The sequence below is a fragment of the Somniosus microcephalus genome, chromosome 17 (genome assembly GCF_052327205.1).
Source record: "Somniosus microcephalus isolate GS21.2 chromosome 17, FLI_Smic_1.0, whole genome shotgun sequence".
In the NCBI taxonomy this organism is placed as follows: domain Eukaryota; kingdom Metazoa; phylum Chordata; class Chondrichthyes; order Squaliformes; family Somniosidae; genus Somniosus; species Somniosus microcephalus.
The window spans coordinates 27,885,242-27,904,165 of NC_141003.1; the positions used below are offsets into that span (position 1 = coordinate 27,885,242).

Here is an 18,924-nt window from a genome sequence, read left to right on the forward strand (position 1 = left end):
CAAGAGGGACGCTTTCAGGCCTGATAAGTGTGATTTTCTGATACCCTCTCAGAGTGCTAGGTACCTCACCGTGTGCAAGGCCTTGGAAAGTCTAGCCTTGAATAATAACTTTGTCATACAGTTTTCTTCCAGAATCAAGGGGACGCTATGCAATAAAACATTTGTGGAGAATCAAATGAAATAACTGTGGTAAAATGAACTCATACTTGCACAAGTCCCCAAAAGAACGAGCTTGCTCTGGCAAACAGGCAACTGTTGAAGTCAAGCTCAGCGTAATCAAAGTATTCACTTACATTGCTGGTTCTGAAAGAAGCTTACATTTCTGTACAGAACCAATATCAATTAAGACTTACAGCTTGCAAAGAGCCAACAAACCATATACACAGAAGGGTTTGAAGAACAAACATGTGCATTCAAGATGAACATTAGCACAGATTAATTTGAAAAGTGTGTTACTTTGAACACGCCTCAACTACAGTGTTATTATAAATCAGTCACTGGCAACTTTGTAAGTGCGTACAATCCATTACATGAAACAAGGGAGATCTGCAGAGTGAAATAATTATTGAACCGTGTAGAAAAAATATTACAGCAAGCTTTAAATTTCAGAAATTAGCAGTGATTGGCCAAAGACACAAACCGGTTTTGGCATCAATAAGCTCTTTAGTCACTTCTGAGGAACAAGACAGACTAAATAATAACAGGACCTTTGAATCAACAGCCCGACTGGACTTCACCTATAAGGAAGTTCAAATTGGCATAGTCCAACTTCTTGCCAAAACTAGTGAAAGCTCAGGGTGCTTCATCTTCCTAGTATTGTTCAGTCAAAAGCAATACAAACATATGAAAAAGTTGGACAGAGAAAGACCAGCTGGTTCATTAAGTCTGTTCCTTTCAGCCATTTTCCAATGTTGCAACACAATCCCCGATGCTACACACCCACCAGCAAACATTCACCAAGCGTACTTGATTTCCTACATCACGTGGCTTACTTGTGTAATCAGCCTGGATGAAGTGGGGGCTACTGCGTTACTTGGGGACTTTGTGACAGGCTGCTCAGTATTCATTTAAGTGCAGGCTGCTAACATTTTTTATGTAACTTGTTGAATTCTTTGTAAAGGTCATAGGTTTGTAATGAAACTTACCAGCTATTCTCTGCAGTCGATGATGTAAGGAGGAGACACCTATTTATCCTCTGTTGCTACAATTGTAACCATGGTTTGCTGTACCTCCTCTCTGCCACCTTTGACATGGTTGACCATTCCATTCTCCCCCAAAGTCCATTTCCATGACATGCCTGTTATGTCTGACATTGGTGATAGGTACTTGATTGCCTTGGCCTGAGCACATGGAGTTTGATAGTGCTGTTATCATTGTATTGTGTCTGACATTGGATATAGGTATTCGATTGCTTTTGCCTGGGAGAGGGTGTTTGGATCAGCCATTAAAAGCAACATGAACTGAGCTCTGCATACGGCCTCTGGATTATCTTTGCAAACGCAACATTTGGCGACGAGGATGGCTGAAATCTCTCTTCCACCACCTCCTCCCTTCCTTGCACTACCCGGTAAGCCTCCGATCCCATGGGTTCGCTGGTTACAGACCTATGAAACCTACCTCATTGCTCTTGGACTAGAAAATGTGAGTACAACATGGAAAAAGGCACTGTTATCCCATTGCTTGGGAGCAGAGGGCCAGCGTGTTCTTGGGACATTATGCGCAGCAGACTCAATTCAAACATATGATGTGGCTGTGGCTCTGTTAAGCACACACTTCTCTGCCCCACAAAGTGCCCTCCTGCGGCAATTCATTTTTAGACAGCGTCACCAACCCCCCGGCGAGTCGGTGCATCAATACGTGGCTAATTTGAGGGGGTTAGCTAGCTCGTGCAAGTTCGGTGCACTACAAGATGAGATGGTGCATGATCAACTAATAGAGCACACCAACAACGTGAGAGTGCGTGAAAGACTGTTACTCGAGTCCGATGATCTGTCGTTGTCACAGGCAGTCAACATTGCCTTTCAAGTGGAGTCTGCAGCCGAATGTGCAGTGAAACTAGTACACACACCCAGTGACAGCGCCCTCGGCCCCGACAGCTCTGACACGGTAATGCTCGTGCGACGGCAGTAATGCGCGCTACCGCGGCAACAGTGTGGAAACTGCGGATCTCGTTCACATGCTACCAGAGCGCAGAATTGCCCCACACGTGGCCAAGCCTGTCGCAATTGTGGAAAACAAAATCACTTTGCCAATGTCTGCCGCTCTGCCCCTGTTGCTACAAATGAACACTCTCAGTCCTCAAGCAGTTGGCCTATAATTCACAACGTGAGCTCTGGGCCAGTAGTGGCTTTCAAGTCATGCACAATTAACCTGAATGATGTGTGCATCCCTCTGTTGTTGGATACCGATGCCAGCATCTCACTGCTGAATGTGGACACATTCAAACACTTTTTCAGCTCCCTGCCACTCTCTGCGCCCTCCACTGCCCTTTCCGGGTATGGTAATTCGAAAATTGGGCTAGTGGGCTCAGTCAACCTCACTGTACGCTATGGAACAAAAGTTTTGCCAGATTTTTGTTTTCATGTGGCACGCCAAGGAGCTAACCTGATGGGACTGGATCTTTTCACTGACCTAGGTTTTTCTCTCTTGGACACTGGCGGGTCTGCGATTCTGCACATCGCCTCACCATGGTGCCAAACATGGCCAGCACTCTTCGAGGGTCTGGGCTGCCTGACTGCCTTCACCCTCCAGCCCATGGTTGACTCCACCGTTACCCCTGTCATTCAGCCACTGCGCCGCATCCCGCTTGCTCTCCGTGACGGGGTCACAGCTGAACTAAAGCAGCTACTGGAAGCTGGCATCATCGAACCAGTTGAGGCCTCCCCATGGGTCTCCAACCTGGTGGTCGCAACGAAAAAGTCAGGTGGTCTACGCGCCTGTGTCGATCTTCGAGCAGTGAATAAGGCCGCAATCCCTGACAAATATCCACTGCCCACGTCAGAGGAACTCACAGCGCAGTTCTATGGTTCCATCCTGTTCTCGAAACTGGACCTTCGACAGGGCTATCTACAGGTTCCCCTCCACCCCAGCAGCAGGGAGCTCACTGCTTTTGTGACACATGCTGGCATCTTTCGGTACACCAGGATGCCATTTGGACTTAGCTCTGCACCAAGCTGCTTCCAAAAGGTGATGTCCTCTGTGCTCACGGGCATTCCTGGGGTGGCCATCTACCTGGATGACATCGTTGTGCATGGGCCCTCGACCTCCACTCATGACGAACGCCTTCACAGAGTTTTCACGGCTCTAGCAAAACACAAGCTCACACTGAATGGCGAAAAGTGTGTCTTTGCTGTTTCAGAGATCGAATTTGTGGGGTTTCGGATGTTGGCTGACGGTATATCCCCACTCCAGTCAAACGTGGATGCCATTCACAGCATCCCAGAACCCAGCTCTGCAGCACAGGTTGCCTCCTTCCTTGGCATGACTGGGTACTACCTGAAGTTTTTGCCCCAGTACTCAGCCACCTCGGCCCCACTGTGCCAGCTCCTGCAAAAGGATGAGCCCTGGGTGTGGTCACAAGCCTGTATGGAAGCTGTTCGCCTCCTCAAATCGCAGCTCACGTCGCCTCCAGTGTTGGCTCACTTTGACATCGCCAGCCCCACCCTCATCACCTGCGACGCGTCCGCTGCAGCTGTGGGGGTGGTGTTATCGCAGATACAGAATGGAGTGGAGAAACCAATCGCCTTTGCCTCCCGAGCCCTTAGCCCCACTGAGCAGAAGTACTCAGTAGGCGAGCGTGAGGCGCTGGCGTGCGTCTGGGCATGTGAGCGGTGGCACCTGTACGCGTATGGCCGTGCCTTCACCCTGCGAACCGATCACCAGGCTCTCACTGCCCTGCTGTTGACATCCGGCACGGGCCACAGGCCACTGCGTCTACACCGCTGGTCTGACCGCCTCCGCCAATACAATTTCAGTCTCCAGTTCACACCAGGACGTGACAATGTTGTTGCAGATCTGCTCTCCCGCACTGTCTCTGCCCCAGCCCCACTCATCGGGTCTGAACATGTGGAACAGGATATCGTCCAGATGCTGCACATGCCTCTCCAAACCACAGTCTCTCTCCAGGAGCTCAAAGAGGCCTCTGAACAGGATCCGGCGCTCTCCCAGCTGTGCACCTTCATCGGAGATGGCTGGCCTCGCAAGGTGCCTGAGGAACTGTCTGCCTACTCCAGAGTTAAAGAGGAGCTCTCCTGCTGGAATGACTCCTGTGGTCCCAAGTGCCCTTCGTGCGCGTGTTTTATCCATGGCGCACGAGGGCCACTTGGGCATAGTGAAGCTCAAACAACGATGCCGAGACCTAGTGTGGTGGCCGGGTATCGACAGGGAAATCGAGGCCCTGGTCAAGGACTGTGCAGCCTGCCTTGTAAGTGGCAAGACTGGCCACCAAACTCCTCCACCCCTGCAACCCCTTGCCTGGCCCTCTCAGCCCTGGGAGCACCTGCAGCTGAACGTCTGCGGGGAGATCCATGGTGTCCCCCACCATCAGTGGTTCCTAGTGGTGACCTATGACCTGTACTTAAAATGGCCAGAGGTCACTGCCATGGGCTCCGTTACCTCTCGGGTCATCATCGATATCCTTGAGTCCCTCTTCTCCCGCTGGGGGCATCCAAAGGCCATCACCACAGACAATGGCCCCCAAATGGTCTCTTCGGAACTCTCCTCTTACCTTGAGAGCAAGGGCATCTGTCACATACGTACTACCACCCCGAGTCAAATGGGGGGGTGGAGCGTTTTAACCAGACACTGAAAAATGGCCTCAGAGCACACCTATCCCAGGGGTGTACGTTTGACAAGGCCCTCCTCCACACACTGCTGCACTACAGAGCCTCCCAGCATTCCACTACAGGGGTCTCACCCGCATTCCTCATGCTAGGCCGTGAGCTCATGCTGCCCCTTGGCAGGCTCTGCCCCTCGCTAGCTCAGAGCCCTGCTCCACGGGCTCAAGCCACAGTCGCTAGACAGCAGGAGAAGATGAAACTCCGCTTCGACCAGTCGAAGAGGGCCAAGGCGCCCAACATCTCAGTCTCCGATTGGGTCAGAGTCCGCAGGCCTCACCGCAACAATAAGATGGCGTCATTCTGGTCCTCCCCTCTCCAAATCAGCCACCAACTTGGACCAGCCACTTTCTGCCTCACTGACGGCTCTCAGTGGCATGCCAGCCGCCTTTGGAAGGTGCCAGCACCCCCTGATGCAGGATTATACGGACCTAATCCCCAAGCCTTACCCCCAGAGTGGCGGGATGCACATGTGGCTCAGCCAGCCAACCCTCAAGCAGATATTGTGCCTCAGCCTGCTCCTCACCAGTCCCCACTTCGGCCTGCTCTTCACCAGTCCGCACCTCGGCCTGTTCATACACGTTCTCGCCCTGGCCACCTACAGGACTTTGTCACTACATTTCATGTTTGAAATTCTGTGAGGGGGGAGGAAATGTTATGTCTGACATTGGTGATAGGTACTCGATTGCCTTGGCCTGAGCACATGGAGTTTGATAGTGCTGTTATCGTTGTATTGTGTCTGACATTGGATATAGGTATTCGATTGCTTTTGCCTGGAAGAGTGTGTTTGGATCAGCCATTAAAAGCAACATGAACTGAGCTCTGCATACGGCCTCTGGATTATCTTTGCAAACGCAACAATGCCAAGCTTTTGATTCCACTCAGAACTGTGCCAGTGCAGTCACTACATCTCCTCAAACAATTTATCCTCCTGTGCCAGCACAGTTATCTCTTTGGTGCGCCCTAAGGCTCCATCCTTGGTTGCTGCTGGTCCATTATTTCTATATTGCTTTTTGGTGACATTGGCTAAGATATTCCGGGGTGTCAGCGGGCAGGATCGGTGGCAGGTCGGGTGGGAAATGTTTTTTCTTGACAGTGGGTCGGGAACCCGCTGTCAACCGCCACAATGCACCTTTCCCAATGTCGGGTCTGTCAGCGCTGAGCAGACCCAATAGGCAGCGGCGGGCAACCCAATTAAAATCATTAGCATCCAGTTGACAGATAATTAACAGGCTTTTTTAACTTACCTTTCACTTTAACTGCTTGCCCACGGGGTCCACGCTGTTTGGGGACCATGTCTGTGAACCTGAGGCGGGAGTTCCGTGGCCGTTGCTCCAGCTGATTACTTGACAGCTTCAAATGTACAGTAAAAGCTCCCACCTGACAGATCATCCCTTTCCTCAGCCACAAGCTGTTTCTCAGTCCATTTCCAGCACAGATCCTGCAGGCTTTCCACTTTCCACTCTCCATCCAGTATCACCTCTTTGGAAGAACTCTCACCATTGACAGATCGCTTCTGTCATCTCTACTTCACCTGCCATCTATCCCATCAACATGGCTACCCTTTATACTGTCTCACCTTGATTCTCAGAATCCGACCACAATCAGCCCCAACACCAGCAGCACCAGGCACACCAGCAGCACCAACAACAACACCAACCTTCTCCGCAATCACCTGATGCTGCACAGGACACAGGGCATCAGCAACCACATTGCTGCCCGGGAGGCCAGGGATGGCCTCGCCATGGCCAGATTTACCTCACTTGATGCTGTACACTCTGGCTGCCATATGATGCACCAGGTTGGCACCACCCCACACCAACAACATAAAGCATCCCTACAATGTCCAAGCCATTCCTTTCACACTCACCACCATTGTGGAGGGTACTGTTATGTCTCACCATTCACTGCAACTCATTAAGCCACTTCCAAAGGTGCACACAAATCTGTCCAAGAACGAAGTGTTGAAAATAAAGATTTCAATATTTGATAGCACATTAACAGAAACTTTACATGAACATTGGATAAAACACCCAAGTGGCTACCCTTGTGTGTTGTTAGTTGGTATGATTGCACTAGGATGAGGGTGAGGGTGGCTAGTGAGATGGGGATAATATAGATAGAGAGAGAGGGATGGGTGGAGGTGCAAGGTAAGTTGGTGTGAGTAAGGATGTGCAGGAATAGGGTAGGGAAGACAGAGTGATGGGGATGTGATGAGAGGCACAGCAGGATGAAGGTGAGTGTGTCTTTGTACTAAAGTTTCATGATCTACTGAGATCATTGAAAGGTTTCGCCACTGCAGCCTGGTCCTCCTGATGACATCCCTGCTTGTGCCCTCCTGTGCCACGTACAACCAGGCTGCGTTGATCTCCTGGGGAGGTCTCTTCCGCCCATTGGAAGGGAAGAGGACCTCCCTGAGTGCTGTGACTCCCTCCATAAGCATATGGAGGGAGTCATGGGAGAGCCTGGGTGCAGCCCTGTGTCACTTGTGGCTCAGTTGGTAGCACACTCGCCTCAGAGTCAGAAGGTTGGGAGTTCAAGTCTCACTCCAGGGACTTGAGCACTGACACTCCATTCCACTGACACTCCACTAGGCTGACACTCCAGTGCAGTGCTGCAGGAGTGCTGCACTGTCGGAGCACCGTCTTTCGGATGAGACGTTAAACCGAGGCCCCGTCTGCTGTCTCAGATGGATGTCGAAGATCCCAAGGCACTATTTCAAAGAAGAGCAGGGGAGTTCTCCCCGGTGTCCTGGCCAATATTTATCCCTCAACCAACATAACAAAAACAGATTATCTGGTCATTATCACATTGCTTTTTGTGGGAACTTGCTGTGTGCAAATTGGCTGCCGTGTTTCCCACATTACAACAATGTCTCCACTTCAAAAGTACTTAATTGGCTGTAAAGCGCTTTGAGACGTCCGGTGGTCGTGAAAGGCGCTATATAAATGCAAGTCTTTCTTTTTTTCTTTTTCTGTGCAGTGCTCGTCAGTATTTGCAGCACTTCAATGCTGTAGAACACTGACAGCACAAACGTCAAAATAAAGTTGGCCATGGTCCCTTTAAGGAAACCGGCTCTGATGACGCGTCATCAAATGACATCACCAGACCCGCTTCCTCTAATTGGGCCGGGAAATGCACTGGGCGGGTTTAACAAGCCCAATCAGGGGAAATTCATTTTCCAGAGTGGGATGGAGCCAGCAGCGGGGCCGCGACCCGCCACCGACCCCGGGCCCCACCGGACCCGCCGAGGTAAGGAAAATGTCGGCCATTGTCCTCAAGCTTGTGGTTAGCTTCCACAGAAAAGCTGATGAGACTCAACTCTACCTTTCTACTTCCATCATTAACTCCAAGTCCATTGCTATTCTTATAAGGGCTGATTTTCCTGGGTGTGTCCTAACCAAGCATTGGACAGGAGCAGTGCATGTGGCAGGGCCAGGAAAGTATGGGACAGCTGCAGGTCTCTCAGCACACCCTTGGATTTGGGTGCTTGGCGAAATGAGGCGATAGGCCTGCCTGCCTCATTAGAATGGATTGGTTGGAGCTACTTCAGATGTAGACCATGCTCTGCCTGCCCCCGATGAAAGTCCCAGAAACAGTTAAAGGAGATTGCTGTACCTCCGCTCCATTTCTCTGCCCTTTGTGCCTGAGGAACTGAGCATTCCCTGGTTAGTAAGGCCAGTAAAATCAGCCCTATAGACTCCCTGGCCAACATTATGTTCGAGATGATTCAAAATTTCCTTCAATTCAACGTCAACAAGATGCATGGCTTTGGCAACATCCCATGTTTCCTTCTCAGGGTAACTCTGTGTGTACGCAACCTTGCTGACCTGATTGATCCCCAGCTGAACTTCTTTGGTCTGTTGCCATGTCTTCATTACCTTCAGGATTCACTTCTCCAAAGCTCTCCTCAGCTTCATCCCTGCTTCTACCCTTCACAAACTTCAGCTAATTCAGATCTCCGTCACTTTGGTGGTTGTGGTGTTTGGAGGTCAATCATCACAGGACATCGCTGCAGGAGTTCCTCAGGGCAGTGTCCTAGGCCCAACCATCTTCAGCTGCTTCATTAATGACGTTCCCTCCATCATAAAATCAGAAGTGTGGATGTTCGCAGTGTTCAGTGCCTTTCGCAGCTCCCCAGATAATGCAGCAGTCTATGCCCGCATGCAGCAAGACCTGGACGACTTTCAGGCTTGGGCTGATAAGTGGCAGGTAACATTCGCGCCACACAAGTGCCAGGAAATGACTATCTCCAAAAGGCGAGCGTCTAACCACTGTCCCTTGACATTCAATGGTATTATGATCACCATATTCACCACCATCAATATCCTGGGGGTTCACCATTGACCATAAACTTAACTGGACCAGTCACATAAACACTGTGGCAACAAGAGCAGGTCAGAGGCTGGGTATTCTACGGCAAGTATTTCACCTCCTGCCTTTCCACCATCTACAAGGCACAAGTAAGAAGTGTGATGGAATAATCTTCACTTGCCTGGATGAGTGCAGTTCCAACAACACTCAAGAAGATTGACACCATCCAAGACAAAGCAGCGTGCTTGATTGGCACCCCATCCACCACCTTAAACATTCACTCCCTCCACCATCGACGTACCGTGGCTGCAGTGTGTACCATCTACAAGATGCACTGCAGCAACTCGCCAAGGCTTCTTCGGCAGCACCTCCCAAACCCGCGACCTCTTCCACCTAGAAGGGCAAGGGCAGCAGGCGCATGGGAACACCAACACCTCCAAGTTCCCCTCCAAGTCACACACCATCCTGACTTGGAAGTATATCACCGATCCTTCATCGTCACTGGGTCAAAATCCTGGAACTTCCTTCCTAACAGCACTGTGGGAGTATCTTCACCACACGGACTGCAATGGTTCAAGAAGGCAGCCCACCACCACCTTCTCAAGGGCAATTATGGATGGGCAATAAATGCTGGCCTTACCAGCGATGCCCACATCCCATGAACGAATAAAAAAAAAACGATCACACAATGTGCTACACATCTATCACTCCCATTCTTTTCAGGTTCCACTGGATCCATGTGTGCCATCAGATTGTCTTCAAGATCTTCATTCCCATCTTCAAATCCCTGCATTGCCTCATTCAACTTTATCTGAGTGATCTGTTCCAGCCATGTAACCCACCAGTCTTCTAAGTCTGGATTATTGCTTATTACTTATCCCCTCCAGTCCATGAAAGGCGAGCCTTTCAGTCACCATGTACCTGCCCTCTGGAACCCACTCAAAAACCATTGAATCTTTCTACTTGGGTGCTTTGGTGGAATACCTTTTATAGACCATTGAGGATTCGAAGCATTAATGATTAGGGGGTGGCTGAGAAGGGAGGAAAGTCCTACATTCAAATGTTGGTCCACTTGGAGTTTGCTGACCTCCTCTGAGTCGAGGGTTAAGGAGGGGAAAACGGCAGGATTGGTGCTATTAATTGCTATCAAAAGTATGGACCCACCTTTCTTGAAAGATTGCATATGGGCCTGGAGCTGCACAATGTGCAGATCTTCACTTTCCTGTGGATTACGACAACAAGTTGCATTTATATAGTGCCTTTAATGTAGAAAAAACATCCGAAGGTGCTTCTCAGAGGCGTAATCAGATAAAAATAGACTCTGGTCCACATAAGAAGATATTAAGAGGGATAACCTAAGGGGTTAAGTTTTAAGGAGAACGTTAAAGCAGGAGAGGGAGGTGAGGAAACGGGGTATAGGGAGGACATTCCAGAACATGGGGCCTAGATGGCTGCAGGCAGACCATCAATGGTGGGGTGATGGGGAGGATGCACAAAAGGCCAGAATCAGGGGAACAGGGAGTTCTGGGAGGGTTGAAAGGTTGGAGGAGTTTACAGAGATATGGAGGGACAAGGCCATGAAGGTATTTAAACTCAAAGGGCTATAAATTCGTTTCGGGCGGTGACACAAAGCGGGCGGCATCTGATCGGCCGCCCGTTATACACAGCGTCCGATATTCAGTCTATTGCAGTCAATGAAATAAATCCAACTGTTAAACATGAATACATTGATAGAGGTTGGAGAAACTTTGTATATGCTACATCAAATTGGAAACATTCAGATATTCATTACCGTAGGCTTTACACATTACATTTGTAGGAGTTAACATCCTCTATTGATTAATGTTGTACAGGGAATATCTTGACATCCTGGTGCGGTGTTTCAGGCACACTTATTTATTTGAAATGTCACTCATTGTTCCGTATACTGGCCACTGTACTTCAATGATAAAAAAACATAAACACAGGACTGGTCTTACAACAGTGTGGCAATTACTGCAGGAATTCTCGTTGCTTTGTCAGCTGTACAATCCATTCAGGTGACAATGGGGTAAATGTTACCGTTTAATGCTCCCAGGCCACAGCTTCACTAAACAGGACCACATATGGCGAGTTCAGCTGCGGAGGTCAGTGTGCCTGATTCGAGGCCCACACAGTCCAGACACAGGGTGTACTGACCTCCCTACCCAAATTCCTGATGTGTGCTCCCATTGCACCAAGCTCCGAACTGGGAGCACCAAGTCACAATATTTACCCCTATTGTTCCACCAGCTGCCAACTGACCCAGTTTAGTTATAAACATAATCCTCTAGGGGCCACATGCTGAACGTTCTAGTTCTGTGCGGTGACAAAATCTGAGGCCGGAAATTTCTGGGGTGGTTGCGGATGCGATCAGAGGCGGGTCGGGTGGGAAAGTTGGTATTTTTGGGAGTGGGTCGGGAACCCGCTGTCATCCTGCCCCATGCACCTTTCCCTCGGGCGTGTTTGCTGGTGCGGCAGTGACCCAACCGGCAGAGGCGGACGACCTAATTTAAATCATTATAACCTTGTTTTCAGACAGTTAAGCACCTTTTCCCCCTACATTTCAAATTTACCTGGATGACTGCGGAAATCACGCTGCTCGGGAACCATATCTGTCAACCTGACAGACTCTCTCCCAACTCTCTTACAATTGCATTTATGAAATCCCAACTGTCCAGCCTCTGGTCCTCCATTCACAACATTTCTGCAGCTACCGATCTGCTCAACCACACCCTCACCTCCACCTTTAATGCCCTAGTCCCTATTAAAACAATTACTCTCTCTCAGCCTGGTCATTCCCCCTGGCACGGTCCACATCTTCGTTCCCTTAAGTTCAAGGGATGCAGACATGAACGGATATGGCGGACTACTGTTTAGCCATTCACTGTCAGATCTGGCTGGACCACATAAAGCATTATCGGGTCCTGCTCTCGTCTACAAAATTGCTCACTATTCCAGGATCATTCTGCAATGCAAAGATAACCCCGGCTCCTATTCTCTACTGCAAACCATGATCTTAAACCCCTCTCCCCTGTTTCCTCCACCCTCACCTCCGACAACAAGTGTGAGGAGCTCATGCATTTCTTTGTCTCTAAGATTGAGACCATCCGTTCAGCTGCCTCTGCCACTTCCCTTCCTTCCCCTAGCCCACCGGGCCAAACTTCCTCTGCCCTAGCCCTGAATTCACATCTTTCTCCAGTTTCTCTCCGATCTCCCCTCATGACCTCTCCACGCTCATCTTGTCCTTGAGACCCACTTCCTGCTCCCTCGACCCTATTCCCACCAAACTGCTGGCCACCCAACTTCCTTTTCTGGCTCCCATGTTAGCTGACATTTGTTAACAGTTCTCTCTCCTCAGGTACTGTCCCCCTCTCCCTCAAATCTGTCATCATCACCCCCTCCTCAAAAAACAACCCTTGACCCCTCTGTCCTTGCAAACTACTGCCCCATCTCCAACCTCCCTTTCCTCTCCAAAGTCCTTGAACGTGTTGTCACCTCTCAAATCCCTGCCCATCTTTCGCGCAACTCCATGTTTGAAACCCTCCAATCAGGTTTCCGCCCTTGCCACAGTACCGAAATGGCTCTCATCAAAGTCACAAGTGATATCCTTTGTGACTGTGACAAAGGTAAACTATCCCTCATCGTCCTTCTTGACTTGTCTGCAGCCTTTGACACAGTTGACCACTCCATCCTTCTCCAACACCTCTCCACCGTCGTCCAGCTGGGTATGATTGCACTCGCCTGGTTCCATTCTTATCTATCTAATCGTAGCCAGAGAATCACCGGCAATGGCTTTTCTTCCCACTCCCACACCATTACCTCTGGTGTCCCCCATCTATCCTTGGCCCCCTCCTATTTCTCATCTACATGTTGCCCCTTGGCGACGTTATCCGAAAAAAACAGCATCAGTTTCCATATGTACGCTGACGACACCCAGCTCTCCCTCACTACCACTTGTCTCGACCCCTCCACTGTCTCTAAATTGTCAGACTGCTTGTCCAACATCCAGTTCTGGATGAGCAGAAATTTTCTCCATTTAAATATTGGGAAGACCGAAGCCATTGTTTTCAGTCCCCGCCACAAACTCCGTTCCCTAGCCACTGACTCCATCCCTCTCCCTAACATCTGTCTGAGGCTGAACCACACTGTTCCCAACCTTGGTGTCATATTTGACCCTGAAATGAGCTTCCGACCACATATCCACAGCATAACTAAGACCACCTATTTCCACCTCTGTAACATCGCCCGTCTCCCCCCTTGCCACAGCTCATTCGCTGCTGAAATCCTCATCCATGTCTTTGTTACCTCTAAACTTGACTATTCCAACGCAATCCTGGCTAACCTCCCACATTCTACCCTACGTAAACTTGAGGTGATCCAAAACTCGGCTGCCCGTGTCCTAACTCGCACCAAGTCTCGTTCACCCATCACCCCTGTGCTCGCTGACCTACATTGGCTTCCGGTTGAGCAACGCCTCAATTTCAACATCCATGTTTTCAAATCCCTCGATGGCCTCGCCCCTCCCTATTTCTAATCTCCTTCAGCCCCACAACCCCCGAGATATCTGCGCTCCTCTAATTCTTCCCTCTTGAGCATCCCTGATTATAATCGCTCAACCTTTGGTGGCCGTGCCTTCTGTTGCCTCGGCCCTAAGCTCTGGAATTCCCTGCCTAAACCTCTCCGCCTCACTACCTCTCTTTCCTCCTTTAAGACGCTCCTTAAAACCTACCTCTTTGGCCAAGCTTTTGGTCACCTGCCCTAATTTCTCCTTATGTGGCTCGGTGTCAAATTTTTTGTCTTATAATATTTCTGTGCAGCGCCTTGGGACGTTTTACTACATTAAAGGTGCTATATAAATACACGTTGTTGTTGTTGAGGTGGGTGTTAAGTGGCCATTGCGCTAGCTGATTAGTTAACAATTAGTTATAAAAGCCCCCACCTGACAGCTGATCACTTTCCTCAGGCAGAAGCACAGATTCTGCAGGCTGCAAGTGTTTCCAGCAAAGTCTCCATCCAGTGTCACCTCATTGGAAGAACCTCTCTCACCATTCTCAACTTCACCTGCCATCTATTCCATCAACAGGGGTGCTGTTTATGCTGTCTCACCTTGGTCCTCAGAATCTGACCACAATGAACCCCAACACCAGCAGCACCAACAACACCAGCAGCACCAGCAACACCACCACCAACCTTCTCCGCAATCAACTGATGCTGCACAGGAGAGAGGGCATCAGCATCCGAGCATATTGCTGCCCGGGAGGCCAGGGATGGCCTCATCAAGGCTAGATTTACTTGACACTGTACACCCATATGGCTGCCACGTGATGCACCAGGTTGGCACCACCCCACAGCAACACCATAAAGCATCCCTACAATGTCCAAGCCATTCCTTTCACACTGCCCACCATTGCGGGGGTACTGTTATGTCTCACCATTCACTGCAACTCACTAAGCCACTTCCAAAGGTCCACACAAATGTGTCCAAGGCAAGAAAGTTTTTATGTTTGACAGCACATTAACAGAAACTTTACATAAACATTGGATAAAACACCCACGTGGCTACCCTTGTGAATCTACCCGTGTGTCATCTTTCTCTTCCGCGTGCTTCTACGAGGTGCTAGCCCTGTGGCTTCAGCAGAGGTAGAGGCAGCCTGCTCACTTCCCTGCTGCCAAGGAGCTGGAGAGCACCTTGCTGCACATCAGTTGGGCCATGAGAACCCATGTCTATGCTGACATCCCTCCTAGAGAGGAGGTCTATGAGCCTCTACCATCTATCCTCCATAGATAGCCATCTATTCTCCAAAGAGACCATGTGCTCCTGTGAGTGGCACATTAGCTGCTCCATGTAAGTGGCCATCCTATCTATGGAGGAGCCTACAGTCGCCATCACCTGCGACACGGTGGTGCTCATGTTGGAGATGAACTCCTCCATTCCCTGAACATTTGCAGAATCAAGCTCGCAAAACCGGTCAGAGCCCCCTGCACTCCTTCCTGCACCTCTAGGATTGCCCTCTTCTCGATGGCCCGAGGTGCAGCGTCTGCATGCCGCTGAGCAGAGCTTGGAGCATCCTGCGCCCTCTGGCGAGGAGTCTCCACTGCTGTCCCTGTCTTCACCATCTGCTCTTGCTCACTTGTGAGTTGTGAGGCTCCAGGTGACAACTCTACTCTATCTTGCGTAGGACCCACCCAGGTGTCCGAATCTGCGCTGGTGGTGGGTGCGCATAGGTTGAGTGATGGTGCACCCTCAGAGGCTGGAGTCATCTTTCTCTTCCTCCTGGACAGTGGGGGTGGGGGGTGGTGGTGCCTCCTGATGAACCTGTGGGAGAGTAAAGAGATGAGTTAGATATGTCATATGAAGAATGGCTACAGATACCATTATGCACTTGATGACCATTCGCTGGCTGCTGACATCAGACCCTGTATGAGTGACTGATATCTGCCACGTAGCTGTATGATATGTAATTTTGTCACCAGGTTGCTGAGATGTCCCCCTCTCTCCGTCTCCCACCTCCAGCTGCTGGGTGACTCCAGATATTCCTAAAGAAGCCTCCTCTGCTGTTGTAAGGTTTGTAAATGATGGAGGCCCACCTCCAGTTCTCTCCCTCTTATTTTGGGCCCTCTTTTCCTGCAAGGAGGGAAAGAAGGGAAGGTTGAGTTAGCATGCTGGAATGAGTGTAAGGAATGGATGGGTTACACCTGTAGAGGAAAATTATGATGGAGTGGGGTGGCAATGCCAAGTGGCCTCCTTGTGTGTTGTTGGTTGGTATGATTGCACTAGGGTGAGGGTGAGTGTGAGGGGTGGGTAGTGAGATGGGGATGTGATAATGTAGATAGAGAGAGAGGGATGGGTGGGTGTGCAAGGTAAGTTGGTGTGAATAAGGATGTGCAGGAGTAGGGTAGGGAAGGCAGAGTGATGGGGATGTGATGAGAGGCACAGCAGGATGAAACTGTGTGTGGCTTTGAACTCACATTTCCTGATTTAATGAGATCATTGAAACGTTTGCGGCACTGCAGCCAGGTCCTCCTGATGACATCCCTGCTGGTGACCTCCTCTGTAATCTCCAACCAGGCTGTTTTGGTCTCCTGGGGAGGTATTTTCCGCCCATTGGAAGGGAAGAGGACCTCCCTGCGTACTATGACTCCTTCCCTAAGCATATGGACGGAGTCATTGGAGAACCTGAGTGCAGCCCTCTGTCTCTGTGCAGTCATTGTCAGTGTTTGCAGCACTCCAATGCTGTAGTGCACTGACAGCATTATGTTACATTAACCTTCAAATCTAATGTGGCCATGGTATCTTTAAATAACCTGGCTAAAAACGTGTCATGAATGACGTCACCAGAGCCGCACCATTTAATTGGTCCAGATAACACGCAGGGCAGGCTTAATAGGCCCTATTAATGTATAATCATTCTGTAGAGTGGGATGGAGCTAGCAATGGGGTCGTGACCCGCCATGGCCACTGCCCGCACCGGACCCGCCCAGGTAGGTAAAATTCCAGCCTAAGAGTTTATTCAGCAATCCTGCATCTCCAGCCAGAAGCCACACTCGCAGGATTCCTGTCTGATTGTGCTCCTATGAAGCACCTAGGGATGTTTTACTACATTAAAGACGTTATGTATGCAATTCGTTGTTTTGTTGAATGTGGGTCGGAGCATAGAAGCTATAGTGTTGGAGCCCTATCTCTGAGTCTCGCTCCCATGAGGAAGGCTCCACACTGGGGTTTACATTGCTTCCCTTTTCTACAGTGCATTCTGGAAAAATGGCATAATCCATGACATTTATTTACATGATATTACCAAATGTTTATTCTCTTATTTTGTGTCAAAGATTTCGTATAACCTTAAACTCTTGAGAAAGGGAGTGGATTGTTCATGAAAACTTTCAATTTCTTTACTAACACTAAACTTTGAGAAAAGGGAAACTTATGCAAGCCTTTGCCTGCTGGAAGTCTGCAGGATATTTTCATAGAGATTGAGCGATAAATAATCTGATTGTCGCTTGGACTGTGCATTAATGCTATAAAACTTTTCATAAATGTCCCCTTAACTGGACTAACCCTAAGGCTACCTGCTGAGAACATAGGTCCCAGAACCCTGACAAACACCCAGAGAGACCTCCTGCCTCTTTAGCTGACTGAAAATACATTCCCTATTCTTCATTCACAAGCCTTTCTTCCTGGCCAGAGATGCCCTGCTATGTTCCCAATGTATAACTATGTATATAGACCTCCAAACAGTAAGGCGGTGGTTGGGGATGGCATTAAAAGGGAAATTAAAGAAGCGTGCAATAAGGGCACAGCAGTCATCATGGGTGACTTTAATCTACATATAGATTGGGCCAACCAAATTAGTAACAATACTGTGGAGGAGGAATTCCTGGCGTGTTTACGGGATGGTTTCCTGGACCAATATGTCGAGGAACCAACCAGAGATCAGGCCATCTTAGACTGGGTATTATGTAAAGAGAAAGGATTAATTAGCAATCTTGTTGTACGAGGCCCCTTGGGGCGGAGCGATCATAATATGATCGAATTCTTCATTAAGATGGAGAATGAAATCGTTGACTCAGAGACTAGGTTCCTCAATTTAAATAAAGGAAACTACGATGGTCTGAGGAGCGAGTTGGGTAGGATTGATTGGGGAATGGCACTCAAAGGGTTGATGGTGGATAGGCAATGGCAAACATTCAAAGACCGAATGGATGAGCTACAGAATTTGTTCATCCCAGTTTGGCATAAAAATAAAACAAAAAAGGTGACTCAACCGTGGTTAACAAGGGAAATTAGGGATAGCATAAGATCCAAGGAGAGGACATATAAATTGGCCAGAAAAAGCAATAATCCTGAGGATTGGGAGCAGTTTAGGATTCAACAAAGGAGGACAAAGGGATTAATTAAGAAAGGGAAAATAGAATATGAGAGTAAGCTTCCAGGGAACATAAAAACTGACTGTAAAAGCTTTTATAGATATGTGAAGAGAAAAAGATTGGTGAAGTCAAGCGTAGGTCCCTTGCAGTCAGAATCAGGGGAATTTATAATGGGGAACAAAGAAATGGCAGACAAACTAAATACATATTTTGGTTCTGTCATCACAAAGGAGGACACAAATAACCTCCCAGAGATGCCGGGGAACATAGGGTCTGATGAAAGGGTGGAACTGAAAGAAATCAGTATTTGTTGGGAAATGGTGTTAGGAAAATTGATGGGACTGAAGGCCGATAAATCCCCAGGGCCTGATAATCTACATCCCAGGGTACTTAAGGAAGTGGCCCTAGAAATAATAGATGCATTGCTGGTCATCTTCCAGAACTCGATAGACTCTGGAACAGTACCCATGGATTGGAGGGTAGCTAATGTTACCCCACTATTCAAAAAGGGTGGTAGAGAAAAAACGGGGAATTATAGACCAGTAAGCCTGACATCGGTAGTGGGGAAAATGCTAGAGTCCATTATAAAAGATGTAATAGCAGAGCACTTGGAAAGCAGTGACAGGATCGGACAAAGTCAACATGGATTTACAAAAGGTAAATCATGCTTGACTAATCTACTGGAATTTTTTGAGGATGTAAGTGGTAAAATAGATAAGGGAGAACCAGTGGATGTGGTGTATTTGGACTTTCAGAAGGCTTTCTATAAGGTCCCGCATAAGAGATTAGCATGCAAAATTAAGGCACATGGGATTGGGGGCAAGGTATTGACTTGGATAGAGAACTGGTTGGTGGACAGAAAGCAAAGAGTTGGAATAAACGGTTCGTT

The 18,924-nt window shown here is 48.9% G+C and overlaps 1 pseudogene; it reads right to left on the reverse strand.

The window, feature by feature from the left end:
- Window positions 1–14,658: 14,658 nt before the first annotated feature.
- Window positions 14,659–17,788, reverse strand: LOC147105597 (uncharacterized; annotated as a pseudogene).
- Between the last annotated feature and the right edge of the window lie 1,136 nt (window positions 17,789–18,924).